The 21,108-nt window shown below is 36.7% G+C and overlaps 1 protein-coding gene across 1 annotated transcript in view; it reads right to left on the bottom strand.

Moving 5' to 3' along the window:
* Positions 1-21,108, bottom strand: part of LOC131973446 (teneurin-3) — a 752,262-nt gene that overhangs the window by 245,580 nt on the left and 485,574 nt on the right. Inside the window, exon 4 of the mRNA XM_059335452.1 lies at positions 1,615-1,709. The gene's annotated coding sequence lies outside the window, so the exon portion shown is untranslated. The remainder of the gene's footprint in view (positions 1-1,614; positions 1,710-21,108) is intronic.

Raw genomic sequence — 21,108 nt, 5'->3', positions numbered from 1 at the left:
TTGTGGACAAAACAAGAGATTTGAGAACGTCATCTTGTGGTTTGGGAAACACTGATTGAGCGACAGATTGATCGATAATTAAAATAATTGTTAGGTTCAGCCCTAATTATGTTACATTTATCATACTATTGTTACACATATGTTTTAATATACACTGATAATACTATATTTGAAATACAATATTATCAGTGAACTGAAATTGTTGTTTGTACGATTTCTTATTATTACTTATATAACTTGGTCTCATTTTCCTTCCATCTTTGCAATAATTTGTTCCATAAAAAGCTCCTGTGCATTCTATTCCGTGTGGCTTTTCTTTTTAATAGAAATATAGAAATAAAGAAAATAAAGAAATAAAGAAAAAATTGAATTTGAATGGATGTATAAACAACTCACCCCCTTAGTTATATTAGCTTAATTTCCAAGTATTCCAGCATGATAGTAACTCAGTGTTTTTAACCACGTCTTCAATGATTAGCCTTCTATTGTATCTTGCACAGGGAGCCAGAACTATAATCTCTGACTGTCAAGTTTGCTCTGTGACTGTCATGCTTTAACAAAGAGTGTAAGGCACGTTCTCTGCCATGTTAACCATCACCCCCTGCCTCACTAGCATAACTGCCAGTCCAGGCAGCTCAAACCAAATAAAGTGAACCATAATCTGTTTATGGACTCTACGCAGAGCATGTGGCTAAGTAATATGTTGCATTGTGATTGGTTAAGCTATTCACACTGCAAATAAGCTGATTGGCTGGCCTGCCTCTGCAGGCAGCATTTTAATTGGTTACTCCACAAGGTTTCCAAGGAAGTTATGTTGCTGTATGAGCACCGAAAAGAAAAAAACATGTAGGGCTTTCACATGGAAACATGTAACAGCCAATGAAAAGGCATACGTGCAGTGAGGTCACACCCCTTCCTAGTGACATCATTTCTTGTTATAAACAAAGGACTCAGAAGACAAATTAAGCATGACCATCTACGCACCCAATCATATCCTGACGTGTGTTGCAGAGCACCAATCTTCCAACAGCAGATGCAGATATCCAGAACCCAACTCATTAAATAAGGTGAGAAAATGTAAAAAAAAAAAAAAAAATGACAGTGATGCCTTTAAAGTAAAGAGGAGTACATAAATATGTATTACACTTAAGTCCTCTTCGATGAAAACAGGCCGAAGCTGCAAATGACTGTCTAATTATCCACCTCGGTTTCCTCAAGACATTACATCTGTGAGTCATGGCCTTAAAAGTTTTCTAGATGCTACATGGTGTGTGTGTGTGTGTGTGTGTGTGTGTGTCTGCCTGTTGTATGGTGAGATGAGACATTGTCCAATTTATTCCCTATTATAAGCTGTGTGGGAGTCAAGTGTAGGCTAAACTCTTGATGCTTGGTTTTATGATCACCAGTGTAATTATGCTACTAATAGACACACAGTGATGTTGCGCCTTTAACACTGACTGTACTCAGCCTGTGAACTCAGTGCACCACGACATGTGTTTTCATTTCAGTTCAATTCCTAATGCAATGAACTGATGACCAAACTATTCCTCCATAGTTCAAATCTGAAATAATTACGGGAAGACCATAAAATGTTCAAAGAAATTCACACCTTACCAGTATGTTTTGAGCTTGAGAAGTCAGGCGATGTGTCTTTGTCCAAGATCGTGGCCTTCTTATTTTTAAGTATTACTCCTTGCAAACACTATCATCTGGAGGATGGAAAAAGGTGGAAAGAGAAAGAGAAAGAGATGACAACAAATGTTAAACAACCAGAAAATAATTCTATTTACCTAAAACACACAAGCAGGAGATTTGTGTCAATTAAAAGCCAAGAGAATGGGAAGCGTATTAAAAAAATTAAGTTTTCCCCATTTTGTTTCAATCAGTAAGTTCTATCACTGGAATAGAAATATAGAAATAAAGAAAATAAAGAAATAAAGAAAAAATGGAATTTGAATGGATGTATAAACAACTCACCCCCTTAGTTATATTAGCTTAATTTCCAAGTATTCCAGCATGATAGTAACTCAGTGTTTTTAACCACGTCTTCACTGATTAGCCTCCTTTGTGTCTTGCACAGGGAGCCAGAACTATAATCTCTAAATCTGGTTTAAATAATACAGGCCTTCCCCTCTCCTGCCAGTAAAATTGCTTAGAAAAATAATTTCTTTGGATGTGAGGGGTGAAGATGGACTGGAGGGTAAGTAGAAAATCTTTCCATCCACAGGTTATGAAAGGACGAGTGACTCAACAAAGCGCTAATGACGTTGATGTGATGTTGTGTGAGACAAGGTAGGCTGAGAGTACTTCACTGTACCGTCTTTTCTTGGTGTGCTTTGTTATGTGTATGCCTCCGCCTTCATGAACCATCATGTTTCCAAGCCCTGATAAAATGAACGGTCATGGGAAACTCAGTAGGCAACGCACAGGCTCCACAGGGAAACCCAGCTCTGCTAGACCCCCCATGGACGAGCAGTGTCTCTCTGTCTCATTCTGTTCCATGGCAGAGTGTCGTCCCTGGGGCTGCCAGCTCATGTCACACCAGAAAGGTAGCTAACTGCCTGCTATAATGACCACGTTAGATAATGTTCTCATGTTTGGCTCTCCACAACTCTCAGTCTCTGCGTGAAATGTTGCTCCATATCAGTGTCTTAGCTTTTCCTGTGAAGACATTTTAGGCCAAATTCTCCTTAACCCTTAAAAGGGCACCCATTGAAATACTTGCAAGTTCCAAATCTCAACCCTAGAGAATATTGGAGGATATCACATACTGCCAGAATGTGTAAAAAAAAACATACGGACCCGGGGGAGAGGGGTAATATTTTGAGAAATAAATTTACAAGATTAAAGTGGTAAATCTACAATAAAAAATTTGCAGATTTATGAGATTTAAAGTGGTGAATCTGCAAGAAAAAAAGCTTTATGTTCTTTTGTTCTCGTAAATCTGTGACTTTTTTCCACTTTTGTTCTCGTAAATCTGTGACTTTTTTCCACGCAGATTTGCCACTTTAAATCTCTTAATTCTGCAACCTTTTTCTTGTAGATTTGCCACTTTAATCAAGTAAATTTGCGACTTTTTTTCTCGAAATATATATATTTTTTTATTTTGGATATCCGCTGAAGTTACCAAATACGGTTATTCGCCCGATAAAGGGTTAACCCTCTGGAGTCCATCTATTTATTGAAAATACACATGTTTTATTTACAGTAATAAAGTCAAAGTGAAAGTCAAATTTATTCATATAGCGCATTTACAGACGGCCAAAGTGCTTCATATAAAAGTGCAAAAAGTGCAATAAAATACAGAATTGACAAAGGTAAAAATAAAACAAACAAAAAACAAAACAAAACAAAATTAAATTTAAAATAAATTAAAAGAAGATGGGATCATTTTAAAAGCACTGTGGGATTACTAGGGGACACTATTCCCTAGAACTTGCTGGAGGAAAATAACTTTATTTAAATATTTTTTACCTTAATTATTTAAAATAACTTTATACATGATATGTAGACAAGCTGAGAAAACCAGTTGAAAGTGCAATCATAGGAGCTTTCACAGTGTACCATTTATGTTTCTAGACCATTTTTAAAATGTGAATTTTCTTTCTACAATGAAAACTATTACTATTATTAATTTACATGCAAATAGACTGTTTTGTAGTTTTATAATTTATTATTTTTTCTGCTGTTTTTGCGTGTATTAATGGTAAAAAAAAAAAAAACTTGGTATGGTACTTTCCATAGACACCTGTGTCTTTTGTTTGTATTTTGGGTTCTTGGCAGCTTTATACTTTGTTAATTAAAATAAAATGAAAAATCTGACTGATAGCCAAGTTTGTGTCGAAAAAAGGAGCCATGCATGTGATGTGAGGACAGACTGAAAGATGCTAAACAGAGACAGAAATTAATGCATAGGAAGTTGACAAATTTGAACCAAAATCTGGACTTCAGAGGTTTAAGCACTACTTGCGAAACCACTGTCATATCATACAAAATGACCCATATTTGTCATAACAACACCACGGTTTTTTATTTAGATGTTAAAACCAATGGTTAGTTATGTTATATACTATGTTTAGGTGTAGGGCGAAATATTTTGGTTGCCATTAGGTAATGGCTTTGGTGGGGGTTTCCTTTAAAAAAAGTGGGTTCAGTAAACATTGTTCAAAAAAAATGTTTTCCAAAAAACGTACAAATTATAATAATATTTATGCGAGATCAATCGGGGAAAAAAACTATGTTATTCTAGTAGACGGATTTCTATGGCTACCTTATTACAAGGAAATCATATTTTGCGGAGAAATAAATTGAGATTAATTATTATTATTTTTTTAAATCTGACTCTGATTTTTAGAGGTTACCCAGCTTGTTTGTGCACTGCAAAAAAGGTGTGTCTAAAAACAAGATAAAAACACTAAATCTGAGGGAAATGATCTTGCTGCATGGAAAGATAATTTCACTTGACAAGATTTCTTAGATTAAGATTATTAAATCTAGAAATAAGCATGTTGAACGCTTAAAATAAGAAATTAACTCTTAAAACAAGATAAATTAAAGCTGCAAGCAGCAATGAACTGGCCCGAGCAGAGTACACTGAAAATTATTTGTTTCTTACCAAGATAAAAAAAAACTTTAGATTTAGAAGTTAGATAATTGATCTTGTTTTAAGAGTTAATTTCTTATTTTAAGCGTTCAACGTGCTTATTTCTAGATTTAATAATCTTAATTTAAGAAGTGAAATTATCTGTCCATGCAGCAAGATCATTTCCCTCAGATTTAGTGTTTTTAGACACACCTTTTTTGCAGTGTGTCATGTCATGACAGTGATTATGAACACGTCCTCAGTCTTTGCTTTGACCTGTGAAGATGTTCGGCTGGTTATTACCACCACACATGACATCGTCCTGAAACATGTTATGTATTTGTCCATGGTGAAGCTGTATATTTTTGTCTGTGTGTGCGCGTGTGTGAGTGTGCGTGTAATCCATCCACTTGAGGAGTTACACAGTCTGACCCCCTACACAGCCGGCCAGTGTCTCTCTGACAAATGTGATTTCATGCCAGAGCCTCGCTGCAGTCAGCCATTTTGGGTCACAGAGGCAAACCCCCCTAGTTCCGCAGCTCTTTTCTGGTCTAGTATTATTCCACGGCCTCCACTCACTCTGCAGGTGGCACATTGTGTCCTGGTCACTGAATGAAGTTCGAAGCATTGACCCCCTATGGCCTTTAAATGTCCCCCTGTCCAACCCTATTCCATGCCATCTTGTCTCCCACTAGGCAGCCATTTTGCACTAAATGGAGCAGAAGCAGCTGAAGCCTCCAGAGTCATTGCCATTTACAATATTACTGATTTCATTCTGCTTTATTTCCAAGCTATTCATGGCAAGGCGATTCACCCGAGTGTCCACCTGTGGACCTTGAATAGGATAAATATCTTGCTGTATACTGCTGAATTCCCTGAATTTTGAGAAACGTCTTTACTTTGTACTGTATAGAGTTGAATGTAGGCTGATATGGATTTGCAAGTCATTGCTTTCTGTTTTTGATTATGTTTCTCACGGTGCACTGCAAAAACCAATTGACAAAAATGAGAAATAAATAACTAGAATTAAGCAAATACATGCTTGAAACAAGTAAAATTATCTGCCAGTGCAGTAAGTAAATGTTTCTTTGTAAGAACTATTTAAGTAAGTAAAAATATCTAGGCAATGGAAAAAAAATGATGTCTTAAAATAAGTAAAAAAAAACTTTACAAATATCAACCAATATTAACCAACATTAACCAATATTTACCAATATCACAGCACATAGGACAAGTTATGTCACTGTTACTTTTCATTCATGGCTGCTGGTCAAGGTTATTATAGTTAATGAAAACTAATAAAATAACGAAAAGTAGAATTGAAAAAACATTTTCGTTAACAGAAATGAAAATAAAAATGAGTTTTTAAATAATGATAACAAACTGAAACTGTAGTTTGTGGTTACAAAACTAAATAAAAAAATTATAGTGAAAATATCTTTAGTTTTCGTCTTTGTCAACTTTTTTCATACGTAAACCTGTTTGGTTGATATGAAATCTATTTAATCTATCTGGTTTTATGACTTAATAAACTTATTGGGGCTGAGATAATAAGGATAAGACAAAGGAAATAAAGGCAACATTTATTGTGACCTTATTGAACCTCGCACCCAACAAATACCCCATTACAAAAAAAACTAACACTAAAACTAATAAAAACTAAACTTAAACTAAGCATTTTCCAAAAAATAAAAACTAATTAAAACTAGCAAACTCACTCAAAAAACGAATTAAAACGAACTGAATTTGAAAACAAAAATTGACAACGAAATTAAAACTAAAACTAAAACTAATTAAAAATCCAAAACTATTATAACCTTGCTGCTGACAAATAAGTAAACAACTCTTATTATTTTAGAGCACTGATGTCAGACTGACCTAAAAAATCAGATGCACGGTTAAGGGTGGCAACCGAAAGCATCCAACAAAAATTGACCAATTGTGTTAAAAAGCCCACCCAAATGTATGGGGTGGGCCAAACCCAAGAAGAGGAATGTGACATTTTTGTAATCACTCTGTTTTGTTGTGCCATCGAGATCACATCGCAGAGTCCAGTGCTGAGCATTGCATTTGGCTATAATTCTTTCAATAAATGGTTAACTTTATTCATTTGTTCTGAGTGTTTTGTAAGACCAAGTTTAGAAAAAAGAGCCCGGGTGAGCGTTGGAGGCTTTAATAGCCCATGCTCTAACACTATTTTCGGTCTCTTGGCCAATAAAAGCATCAGAATACATATGGGAGTGTTGCAATGCAACATGGGACTTTTCCGGATCTTTGAAATCATCACCAAAAAAGACACAAAATTACCAAAAAAAAGACACAAAAAGAAACAACATGACTAAAAAAAGACACAAAATGACCAAAAAAGACATAAATTGACCAAAAAGACACAAACTGACCAAAAAAGACAAAATGACAAAAAAAAAGACACAAAATGACCAAAAAAGACACAAAATGACCAAAAAAGACAGAAATTACCCAAAAAAGACACAAAATGACTAAAAAAAGAACCAAAAAGACACAAAATGAGAATACATTTGGGAGTGTCGCAATGCAACACGGGACTTTTCCAGAACTGAAATCATGGTGGAAGACGAATATAGCGGAGGGAGCTCAGATGTAACAGCTATGGGCTCTCAAATACTTGTTGAATTTCATTTCTATCTGCTACAGAGGCTAAAAAATCTATTATTTAGTAGGAAGAGTTGACACTTCTGTTGAATTTACAGAAAAACTTCAGGTTTTAGGGGGTTATTTTAAAATCACCCAGAGGTTTTACAGGCATTTTTTACAGGCGTTTTAGGCCTAAATGGGTTAAAGCCCCCCATTATTTTATTATTTAAAAGATTTATTATGTAGCAGTGAAGGCAGGAAATGTCAGCAGTAACTTAACATGTGTCATTTACAGCTGATAGTGAACATGGAAGGGTAAAATATAGCAGGTATCTGACAGTACAAACAGGGATGCAGGAGAGTCACAAAAACAGTGCAAAAGAGACTTTTTATTAGCCTTCCTCTCTGGAACCAGTACAGACATGAGTTTAGTGTGGCGATATGTGTTTAGTGTTGTGACCCACCCACCCGATCCTGCTTTATTTTCTATTGAGCTTATCCAAAACCAAAACCGCAGGTTGTAGAGCGGGCCATTCTGCCATACAAAGTCTAACTGCAGTAACTAGGCAAAGGGTATAACTGAGAAAAACTGCTTTAAAGTTTTTTAAATGTGTTTTAACTGGCCAACCAAATTGGTTATATGTAGATAAGTGAAAAAACACTTATTTCTACATGTATTGATGATGTAATATTTATGCTAAAAATCATGATCATTTATTTGACATTTGACCCCAAAATATAGTTACTGCATGTTACTGTAGTTACTATAAAATGTTCTAATAATAATGCAAAATCAGAGTGCAGTAACAACAATGTTGTTGTTTTCTTTCAGCTTTTATATTTTGTTTTTATAAAGTGTTTAACAACTCTATTCAAAGATTTGCATATTTTAGACTTAATATTATAAAGAAATGTTATATTTTAGTCTGAATATAATTTTATCTCATTTTATTACTTCATCACTATCTAGAATAAAAAAAAAATTCCCTTTCAAATGAACTTATAATTTCTATTATTTTTATGTTTAAATTAGTATATATATATCCAAAGCAGACAAGTGCAATTACTGCTTGGTTTTGTGTTGGATTTTGTGGTTTTTATATAATTATTTCTCTGAAATAAAGAAAAATTAAAATCTAAAACTTTGTCACAAGATAAAACAGGCACCAAGGAGTTCATTTTTAATTATAACAAAATTTGGACCAAAATGTAGTTACTGCAGTTAGTCTTTGTAGGGCAGCATACATCACTACATTACCCCATCTGCAGCCCTGTGATTTAGAATAACAATTATTCAAACTTGAACGTTAAATGTAAAATTGTGACTTAATGACATTTCATAACATTCTGAAGCAGTGGAAGTGATCATTTTGCAGCGGTGGGCTGCAGCAAAATATATAGTTAAAACACAAGGAATGATCATGGTTTGGGTTAAACTAAGGACTCAGGGATCTTTATCATCATGGTTATAATAATAGCAATGTGGTTATTAATGTTAGAGAAGGCAATGAAGACCTTCTGAAGAGAGAGAGAGATATGACATCAAAGGCAACGTTTTAACCCAACAGTGAAATATATAAAAAATACATTATAGATCAAAATCAAAGAAAACAGCAAAAAAGTCAAACAAAGTAGCCATGCAGAGCCATAAGACAGATCACTGAAGGATAAAATGTGCTTAAAAACCTCACAGATAATAATAATAACTAGAAAATTTCCTCTGGGGAAATTTTGGAAGGGCCACGGGGGCTACTGCCGGTGTGTGTACATTATGATGAGATTCTTCAGAGATTTCAAACTATGCCCTTTAACCTCAAAATGTGTGTGTGTGTGTGTGTGTGTGTGTGTGTGTGTAATTAAAATCACATGAAGTTACCTGTGTGTGTGCGCGCGCATGTGTGTTTGAAGCATGTGTATGCATGTGTGAGGAGTGTGAGCGCTTATGCGCGTGTGTGTGTGTGTATCTGTAACTGTAATCACATCAAAGATCAAAGGCAATCAACAGAATTAACTGACACCTGACAGCCAGAGCAGCCAGAGGTGGACTGGAATTTCTGGCCTCGAACAGAAAGCATTTTTGGCAAAACCATAATACCTATCATTGATCCGACTTCACTTTGAGCGTCCTGGGTTCTTCCTGAACGTCTACATATGTTTTTTTTTTTAAGAAAAATGAAAAAATAGCTTTGTTAGAGCGATCTAAAAAAACTTTAAAATCTCACTTTTTCCGAAATCTTCCTGCGTTTTTAATATGGGAGCCAATGAGGCTGTTGGTGGTGTTGATGGCGCATCTGTGCTTCGTACGCCCAAACTATAACTCTGACAGCTTTACCAGAGGATTGTGAGTGAGAAGACAAAAATTTCCTACATTTCTATGTATAAATTACATTACATTACATTACATTGACAGTTTATTCTCTCCCTCTACACTCTGGCGATGATGTCACACACTGTGACATGAACATTCCGTGCAATACACACCCATTTTAATCTCAGAATTTCTCCAAAAATGATCATGGTCATTGAACAGGGATTGATAAAAAACTATATGACCTATCGAAACGTGGATTAATACACTGATACACAAGACTTGTGTCTACTGTTTAAAGTTTAAATGGAGTCTCTAGGTGAAATTATGCCGGAGAAGTAGACGTTTAAAAATCTCCAATTATTGTTCTTTTTCGCTCATTTTTTGTCGGCTGTCCCATTCATTTCAATGCAAAATTTTGGGCAGTTTGCGAAAAATTTGTATTCTGTAGAGATAAGTAATAGCACACCGATCCCGATCAAACCGCACGTTTTGATATATAATTTGTCCTGCAACTCTTCAAGTTGTAGGACTAGTAGCTAGTGTAGACTAGTGTAGGAAATTGCGTCCGGAAGAGGAATAAGAAGAAATCCACAGTATAAGAAGAAATCCACAGTATAACCAGTGCTCGCCCCGAGTATTGCTGTATGGGACCAGTGCTCGGTGCAATTGCCCCGAGGCCCTATTAATAGTTACAAGAAACAAGAGAATGAATGACAGGGCAAAAGAGGGTAACACTTTATATTAGGGAACACATATTCAACATTAATTAGTTGCTTATTAGCATGCAAATAAGTAACATATTGGCTCTTAATTAGTCATTATTAAGTAGTTATTAATGCCTTATTCTGCATGGCCTTATTATACAACCAGTAATACATTAACTAAGAGTTTTCCCTCAATAACCTCAGAATTATTGCTTATTAGTAGTAAGTAAGGAAGTTGTTGTTTATGAGTTATGATCTTAATATGCTTTACTTTGTATGGACTTTATAAGTCTCTACATAGCGGTGAACGAAACCATGGAAACGGCAAAAAGACACCTTCTCCAGACCTTTGACGTGACTGGTGGCTCCTTTTGGATGATTGAATGAGGATTGGTAGATTGTAATGTCAAATGCAATGTCAATGGAGCCACCAGTTACCAGGTTATTGAGGGAGAACTCTTAGTTAATGTCTTACTGGTTGTATCATAAGGCCATTGTGCCTTGTGATGTATTAGCAAATGAATTAGAAAATAGAGAAAACCAGAGAAAGGAAAAACAGGTGAGATGAGGTGAGGACATGCCTTCCACATTTACAAAGAATTGTAGTAAAACAAGTGTGTGTTCACTGTCTTCAATGTGTCCATGACTCTGAGACCACCTGCCAGGACAGACAGGGCCAGTGTGGCCACTGTGGCTGGTGTTGGCAGAGGTGGTTGTGGTGTGGGCGTGTACACACACACACGTACACACACACACACACACACACACACACACACACACACACACACACAGACCCCCTGCCAGTACAGAAGGAGCTGAAGCAGGCTCTGTGCTGGTTGATAAGCAATAGCAACACAGCTCCCAACAGGGAAGTTGCGTTTCCAAAAGAAAAACACAGTCCTAATTTGAGTGTGTGATGCCTGGACCCAGAGTCTATGACCAGCGGGGAACCACAAATACCTAGAGACTGGGCTCAGATTCATATCTGGAACTGTACTTTTATTAAGAATCACATAAAAATCTGTATGGTCCTGCGGGCACCATTAAGCAAATATATTTTCCTCAAGTGAAATGCTGCTTCTAATGTAGTGTTATTTTATTATTTCTGAATTATGAGACAAAAAAATATTTTTTTCACTTGGTTCACACTGTCCGCACTTTTATAAGTGACATGATGGAAGCAGTCATTAACTCTATGGAGTCTTGAGCTATTGTCCATTTTTGAATCCTTTTCATGTCTTTTCATGTCTTTGTAAGTCATTTTGTGTCATTTTTGGTCATTTTGTGTCTCTTTTAGATATTTTGTTTATTTTTTAGGTCATTTTGTGTCTTTTTTAGTCAGCAATTAAACCTAGGTTTTGGACTGTGGGAGGAAGTACCGGAGAGAACCCACGCTGAACAGGCGGCAACCTGTGTCCGTGTCTGAGCATGGAGGTAAACCAGGAAGTGCCTTAAGTTGCATTCTACCAAAATTCCAGCAGGGGGTGCTAAGTTTGGCTGCAAAAAAATTATGTTCATTAATTTCAGTGCAAAATGAGAAAACTTCTCACTTGATTTATTACCTCAGAAATGTTTTTCAGGACAACACTATGGTCTCAATCACTAGTAAAAAATCTTCTTCAAGACAGTTTGATGTTAATAGTTCTAATAATGGCCCCATTTAGAAGAAAATAGAAGATAAAGAATCATATGATTTGGGGCGTGGCTACCTTTGATTGACAGGTGGCTAACGAGGCAAGCCGTCATCAGGAGAGAAGCAGAACAATGCGTATCCACGGCAACGTGTCAATAAAGTTAAATATAATGTTATATAGATATAAAAAAGGACGTTTACTGGTTTGGTCTGATAACTTTGAGCCTTTCACTGTATTTTCACTTAATCACAGTTTTTTTGAAAGTTTTGTTCATTTAAAATGTCTTTAATAAATGTTTGGTTGGACTAACAGACACTCCAAGGAGTCACTGCTCAGTTTTCTGAGGTCAGTAACGTACATTTTCTTTTCTTTTTTTGCTAGCCAAAACTAACATCCCAGTTAATGCTCCAGTTAATGCTAACATGAATTAGCAGTGACTTCTCTCAGTCAGGTTGAGGTGTAGAGAGGCTGTAGTCAGTGATCAGATCCCTCTCCTCCTCCACAGTCCAGATATGGTCTGCTCCCCGTATCTAGGGTTGCCAACTCCCCGAAAAATAAATAAGGGACACCTCATTGGCAGGGCCGGCCGACCCGATTGCCTTCACCCATCCTGGCGTGGTGACATTTTTTAGTCCCTTTTTAAGTAAAATGATTTTTTAACAATTTGACTCGAACCTGAATTGAATTAGATGCATATTTTTGTGTGACATGAATACATGGAAAACAAATGATTATCCAGCAATTCACTTTTACACAAAATAACAATTAGGCCCTGTTCTTCAAAGATGTAGTGGAGTTTGCTGATAACAATTTGATTCACTCCTTTTGTTGGCTTTTAAAATGCAGCATATATGCAATTGAATGGCCATTTTGGAAGATTATACCATTCCATAATTCCAAATTGGTTCAGTAAAAAGGCATTAAATTCATGTCATGAACACATGGGGACCTGGTCTTCAAGAATGCACTGGAGTTTGCTAATAACAAATTGATGTATTTATTTTATTGGAGCAGCATGAATACAATTGAATGGCTATTTTGGAGTCATGCCGCTGACAAACGGGCCGTAAAGTGCAATGTAATTGCGCACTAAAATTTAAAGTGCAGATGGCGTGACCGCAGTACTGGAAGCATGTTGTTTCAGATCAGTCAGTCCACCATGGGCTACGGGAAAAGAGCGCCGGCACAACGTGCAGTGTGCTTTATAGATGTTATCACACACTTTTTCCACCCAGGTGCTTCCTTTTTCCCAATCTTCAGTATTTTTGCATCCTTTTCTGTTTTTTTCTCGGAAGGGTACTAGACACATTGCTGCTCGAAGGCGTAGCGCCCCGTAAAGCGTCGGCGTCTGTGTCACTGTCCCCTACGCATGCTGCTTTGTTGTCTTCTGCTATCTTCTCCTCGACCAATGGGATGAGCGTATTCTGTATCGTCATACTCGTGTGTGAATATGCTGTCAGTTCATTGGTCACAGAGCAGGACGGGGCCTGGTAACAAGTTTACCGTAAGTTTACATATAAAGCGCCCTGTTAATACATTTTCATTGGCATTTACTGACTATTTTTTGACTGTCACAATAATACGGGACAAAGTGCGTCCCTTTTCACCTCAATACGGGACGGGTGCTTTTGTTTCTAAATACGGGACGATTCCGTTTTTCAAGGGACGGTTGGCAACCCTACCCGTATCGGAAACAAGATGGCGACACAAGATGGTGACGAGTGTAACGCTGAACTCGATCCTTCCAACGCGCAGTCCACAAGCCAGGTCACGGTCACCGATGAGGTCAGGGTCATTACGTCCATAATTTAAATACAGTCTATGGGGGAGAACATGCAAACTCCACACAGAAGAGCCACAGGCTAGAGTCAAACCAGCGACCCTCTTGCTGTGAAGCAAAAGTGCTAACCACTACAGAAATCTATCTACTAATCCATTGTGCCCAAAAGTTAACTTCTATTAAAGATGTTGCTGATGTCATCTGTCAGTAAAGATTTCGGCCAGGCCTATTTTTTAGTCACATCACTTCATTGGGCTTCATGCAACAAAGATCCACTTTCTTTCTCATGACATTACTCCGAGGACAAATTTCAACTCATTAACTTTCAATAAAGTTCTCAAACCAAATGAATTTGTGTGAGCCTGTTTACCATTTTGCAATATTTATGAGATGATGTGGAATAACAAATCAGCTCTTCTCACTGCAAGGACTTTCTAAGTGTAATTTATTTTCAGTCACGATGACTGCATTGTGTACCTTTAGCAGACAGTCTCTTAAAGTTATTTAATAAGTGGAATACCATTTTAGCCCAGAGTGTTTCTTCTGATTGGCCTTGATACCATAAAAATATAATGCCTCTAAAGTCTTGACAAACATATAATAATAAAAAAGCCTTTGCTCTTGTAGTCCATTTTAACTTTTTGATCAATGAAGTGAAGTTACATACGCAATGCTCAGTAAACAGACATATTGCAGTGCAGTGTTGAAATACAAAGGCACCTTAGAAAATGCATGTGTGTAATCAGGTCTCAACTCTGTCCAGGTGAGTCACAAAGTCTGTCATAAACGAATATTTCATTCTGTCAGAAACTGCAATATTTTTCTGTCATGCAATACAGCATTTGCATACTGTATTTTCTTTATTCCAACCTACAATGTATAAAAAGACACGTCTTTTATGTTCTGTAAACAATAATCCACACTGCAAAAAAGGTGTGTCTAAGAACAAGATGAAAACACTAAATCTGAGGGAAATGATCTTGCTGCATGGACAGATAATTTCACTTGACAAGATTTCTTAAATTAAGATTATTAAATCTAGAAATAAGCATGTTGAACGCAAATTAACTTAACACTTACAAATCAAATAAAAAAACAAATTATTGTCAGTGCACTCTGCTCGGGCCAGTTCATCGCTGCTTGCACCTTTAATTTATCTTCTTTTAAGAGTTAATTCCTATTTTTAAGTATGCAACATGCTTATTTCTAGATTTAATAATTTTAATTAAAGGAATTTTGTCAAGTGAAATTATCTGTCCATGCAGCAAGATAATTTCCCCCAGATTTAGTGTTTTTATCTTGTTTTTAGACAAAACTTTTTTCTAATACAGATGTAGAAATGTAAAAGGTGGCAATGTTGTACAAACATTGATTAGGATTTATTGTACTGCCAAACAGACTCTGCACTAACTGTATTTACAGTTTTAAATACTCCTCAAAATAATTGTAATATTCATATTTATAAAATTGTATAATTTAAGCATGTTAGTATTAGTGTTATATTAGTTATTGTTTAACAATGTAATTTGATAATCGTCATTTCCTCTTCAAATGCAATATCTTTCAATTTACAATGGCGATTTTAAATTATATTACAATTATTTTATTCTGTTTGTTTCTGTTAAAAAATTACATTTGCATGTTGTACAAGATGATACTGTATTACAGACAAATTTACTATTTTTTTCAGTCAAATAAATGACAGACTTTTGCATCACAGACCAGGATTTGTATGGGCTTACATCGAGGCAATGAATTATAATAATTTGGTTATGGTTAGTATGAAGATTTTAAGATATTTTTGAGAGTTTAACAAAGTCAAATGATTTAACAAACAACAGAACAGACTGTTTAAATATGTTTTATTTAAATGTGTTCATTCAGTCATTTGGATGTTATGCCTTAATTAATGCAGTCATATTTTTATTATAGAGCAGTTTCCATCAGCAAACATAATACATGCTGTTGTAGTGCTCAAGACATTGTAGCCTTATTTCACTGTGCTCCGTCAGGAATATAGGTTAACACTGATCTAAAAGATACACTCACACGTTTACACACTTTGCCTCCATTATTCTGGTTTTGGAAAATGTTAAGGTCCCATTTAATGGAAGGGAAATTCGACTGATTCAGAGTAAGGCTCTATACACGTGCTCATAAACACAGGAAACCACTACAAAGCTTGGTGAAAACATTGAATTGAAAATAAATATTATGTGGAAAGTGTGCTGTTGTGTTGATGGAAATATATTCTTAAGACCTAACAGCCTCTTAGAATATGACACATCTATTGATAGTAGGCACTGAGGAGAGGTTGTGTTATGCTTATGTGACAGCAGTGTGCTCTTTAATACTCTGGAGTCCATGAAAGCACCAGCACATTACTTCTTCATGACGTCACGATATAAAATCGAAGCAACGTCGAGCCGCAAGCTTCCCTCTAAAGGATTGGCTTAAACTACATCCTAGTTTTGATTGATGGTGACAGTAAAAAGAAGAGATTTAATATATTTAATATGAAAAAGTAAAAAAAAAATTAAATAGATGTTCTCCTCATTTTAACCTTTTTATATATTATATTTGCAACCATTTTCAACAATTGGAAACTTTAACTCACATGAGATGTATGTACATTACATTACATTACATTACATGTCATTTAGCAGACATACTTGATTCCTATGACTGAAACTAATTTGCACATGTATTCCAGGCACTTTATGTATTTGCACTCAGCAGTTTTTTGTCTCCATGTGAAGTGGTGTGTGTGTGTTTGTGTGTGTGTGTGTGTGTGTGTGTGTCTAGTTCATACCTCTCTGACCGCCTCTCTAGTCAGACTGACCTCAGATTTCATATGTGGCTTTTGCATGGCAGGAAGGTGTGCATTCACGATTTTGAAGATTTTTTAATTCATTTTAAAAAATATCATTATTTACGTAGGATGCATTGCACTGTTTCTGATCGGACGCCTTTTAGGGGAGCTCCGCCCCCTTTTAGGTGAGCTCCGCCCCATTGTGTGATAGGCCTACACCTGGTCACTAACACAATTCACTCTGGATTTCCAGCCCGACTCATCTCATCTGGAAGTCTATTTAGCCTACCTATCTTTAGGAGTTTTAAAGTGGCTACAAGGTTCGATTTTCCTATAATATTTGAATAGTTTCCAGCAAATATCAATGTTCAATGTGTATGTGCTGGATGGTGTGATACCTTATGAAAAGTAAGTGTTTTATGGAGTTGAAGACGTTGTAGTGGTCTGCATGTAATGTGCAAATTCTGTTATTCGCGAGAAGCATGCTAATCGGAGATTTAGCTTTATTCGAACCTGGTCTCACAGGAATCTGTGAAATAGCCACGGATTCGCTTAACTCAAAATCCGTGGAATAGCCACGGAATCACTCAAATTTCCGTGAAACTGACACGGATTTCGCTTCAATGCAAGTTAATGACAGTCATATCCCGTGGCTATTCCATGGATATTTTTTCTTATTGGTTTGTTCCAAATCACGTGACTTTCAAGGTTCCGGCGGTCAGAGCAAAAAACATGGCAGTTCAAGACAATTCTCTCATTTTTAGTGAAAAAATCAATATTTTGACTTAGTTTCTGCATAAAAATGGATTTTGATTACATTTCTAGCGATAAATATATGTTTTATTTTCTAAATATTCACTCAGTGAATGTACATAATCACTTTGTATGTTGGAATAGCCACGGGATATGACTGTCATTAACTTGCATTGTAGCGAAATCCGTGTCAGTTTCACGGAAATTTGAGTGATTCCGTGGCTATCCCACGGATTTTGAGTTAAGCAAATCCGTGGCTATTTCACAGATTCCTGTGAGACCAGGTTGCTTTATTCACTTCTTCCTACGGCCACTGCACTAGTCCCCATTAAAATGAATCAGATTACTAGTGTTTATGCTGCCAAATTTGGTCTGAATACCCCCAAATGAGTGAGAGAGTCAGAGGTTGGGCAATAGGTAAAGCATACTACAAACTGGAATATTGAGTCAGTAATAATGATTCAATGATGAGACTTGTCTGAAGTAAGAATAACCTGTAAGCTATTACAAAAATAAGAGTAGGTTTACCTTCTAAACTTATGATGTGCAGTTACTCCTTTATGTGTTATTGTCAATTCTCACCACCCAGCAGTCAGTACACAGTTAGATGAATGAAAGGAATAAGTAATAATGATGATATAGTCAGTTCTTTCATTTCTTGGGCAACACTATGAACTGTGATTGAGTGTAAAATAGAGCCGTGTGAGCAGATCTACTTAATGCACTGTTCTTGTACTGAATCTGAAAAGTTGGCATATGTAGAAATAACAGAGATTGGTAGAAACACTGAGAGGGAGTGAAAGACAGACCCAAAGAGTCTGAAGGATATTGAAGTCATGACACCCTCCCACTCCCTTCTTAAGTAAAACCAAACCAACATCCCCATATCTAACCTCCTCCTCATACTTAGCCAGAGAAATAAATTGCTATATATTAGCTGTTAGCTGTATTATATCTGCTCATTAGGGATTTGGTGGTAACTCATGTTAGCATGTCCTTTGCTCTGGTGGGAGACGAGCCAATGGAAGTCAGTGTTCCACTCATAGAAGGTATGAATTCAAAAACACACACAAAGTATAATCAGACATCGGATAACTGGAGGCAGAATGGATGATGAAGTCCATCTTGTTCTTTCATACATACACATTCTTATCACACAGTCCCATCATTAACTGTCCCAGTTACTTAACTATACTTAACACATCATAAAACTGCTGTCAAGTATAATCCTGTGTGGTGCCAAAATTAGAGCCCTGTCTCTCACACCCCCCAGATATATGTTGTACGGATCAGTGTAATTTAAACCCCAAACTCCTCCTTGAGTAAATGACCCCTCTCTTGGGCAAACATGAAGTTGGACAGAGTGGAAGGGAGAGTGCTAGAAATTGGAACAAAATAAAAGAGGGGGAAAAGAAAGAAAGAAAGAAAGAAAAGTGTGAGAGGGAAACAAATAAATCAGGAGAACGGGAAAGCAGAGCAGATTGAAACAAATGGAGCAGAGTGCAAGCTGGGAGTATCTAATTCTCCCATGTCTCTGCCTCACTCACACACCTGGTAGCAATTGAAAAGTAACCTTATTACCTACAATAACGCTCTCTGGCTCTCACACACGCACACACATACACACACGCACACACACACACACACACACACACACACAACGAGACACCCACAAACACACACACATACACAGAGCCTATTAGACAGGATAACAAGGCCTATTTATGACCAACATCACACTTACTCCATTTCACTTTAATAGCTCAATGTATTCTACAGCAAATTGGTCATGTCATTGGTACATAGATGCTCATACACACTAGCTACTGCAACTGTAAGCAAGAGCACATATATAGAATACACCTACATAAATACAATACAATCATTTTTGAGTTAAAGCACAAACAAGTGCCCTGCTGAAAACACATTCAGTTAGGGGAAAAGTCTAAAGGCCGCACGAAAACTGCTTTTTGTGAATCTGTGTTACTTGATTGGTTGAGAGAACTATTTTTTATTTTCAAACATTAAATGTGATTTCCTAATAAAAGAAAAATGAAAAGAAAAACATTGCAAATAAGTTCTTTTTAAAAGGTACATAAAGCAAAAGTCAACAAACAAAAACAAATGACAAACATCTTCTAGGAGCACCAAGATAAAAGTAAGACCATTTCAAAATAAATAGCACTATAAGCAGAACTAGAAAGTTAATAGGGGTTGCTTCAGTTCTGAATGAAATCTTGGTATCACTACACTCCAAAATAAAACATTCTCTTTTAAGGAGGTTTTTCTCAGCTGTCACATATCTCAATATTAGTTATGAATATATTGTTCTGTGGTGTGAAGTTATAACAAAAAAGATGATCCATATTTACATTCATATTTCCCCAGAACAAGTGACTTTGAAATAACAAACACACTGAAAGTGACACTAGCAAACATTTTCTTGCTTATGCATTGACTGTAGAACTTAAATGAATAGCACAAGTTTTATATGCTTTAATCACTGGACTCAACTGGCCTTTAATTGGGACAGGCGTCTATATGAGAGTCCTTGGGAAAGCTCATCTAGGCAAATCACCTAATGCACTGGGAGAGGGAGCCAGAGAGAGAGATAGAGAGCAAGAGTCCTGGATCAAAATGATGCACTGGTTAGAGCAAGTACTAATGTTAGTTGTGGAAGAGACCCCATAGAAGATCTTGGGACTGACCACCCCAACAGAAATCCTTTTACCAAAACAATATCCAGGCAGCATTTTTAAAATGACGTGCTGCCACCATGGAAAAAAAATAGGTTTAGATAAAAAGTATATCTGTTAGGTCAGTGGTTCCCAACCTTTTTCCCACATTTTTACCATTGTAAACTTTGGCGACCCCCCCCATTGTCCATTGCTTCTATGAAGCCGAACTCAATGTGACTTTCATGGTACCCTCTCTTTTTCTTTTTGAGATATTCAGCATTTTCGTCTCCCTGACGCTCCGCCATTTTTCCATTAGCTCTGTGTTTCTGTTGTTAGGCGAGGTTACCACTAGGCGAGGTTACCGCTAGGCGAGGTTACCGCTAGGTGAAGTTACCGCTAGGTGAGGTTACCGCTAGGTGAGGTTACCGCTAGGTGAGGTTACCTGTGTATACTGCAGGAGGGATGTTACACATGTCCTTATTCTCGCAATATAGCCTTTATTTTTAAACTTTTCTATAGTGATAAATGTTTAATGTAGCCCTTATTTGTTTTTGTCCCACTAATGGATTAAATGCTGACTCATCTATATTTAACATATTAGATTTATTACATCCCTTAAAATCAAGAGGGCTTCGCGACCCCCCGTGGATCTTTGGCGCCCCCCTGGGGGGGTCGGGCCCCCCCTGTTGGGAATCACTGTGTTAGGTAACTTTACTGAGATATGACAGTTAATTCAGGTCAATTTTGGCATTTGATTTCTCAGAGGCCATGAACAGTGACCTCCTGGGGAAAGTGTTGGATCCATCCATGCAACTCCAACCTCCTTTGATTAAAATGTATTCCTGTTGAACCTGGGAATTTGTGTTTCCACCGCAACAAAAGATCCTAATTAATTCTCCATTCGCATTGTTTCCTGGGTGCCAGCACACCCTTTTAACAACCTACACACCATTAGCACATAATGCAGTGTTAAGTGGTTGTGGTCATTTCAAATATTTCTGTGAGATCATTGAGATCAGCTGACTGAAATTATAAAATGGGCTACAAATGTGTTTTTTGCAAATAAAGGCATTCTTGCAAACCTACTAATCAAAGCTGCTGCAATTAATGTTTTAACAGCTGTATGATGTAAAAGGAGTTGCTCAAAGTGAAGCCCACAGACAGGTGTTATCCAACACTAAAGTTCCTCTCAGCTACTGTTTAAGCATGGTTCATCTAATGTCTTTTATTTTCCATTAATT

This window comes from Centropristis striata, chromosome 1 (assembly GCF_030273125.1).
Source record: "Centropristis striata isolate RG_2023a ecotype Rhode Island chromosome 1, C.striata_1.0, whole genome shotgun sequence".
Lineage (NCBI taxonomy): Eukaryota > Metazoa > Chordata > Actinopteri > Perciformes > Serranidae > Centropristis > Centropristis striata.
The sequence above is the reverse complement of the archived record's forward strand: the minus strand, read 5'-3'. Positions and strand labels throughout refer to the sequence as shown.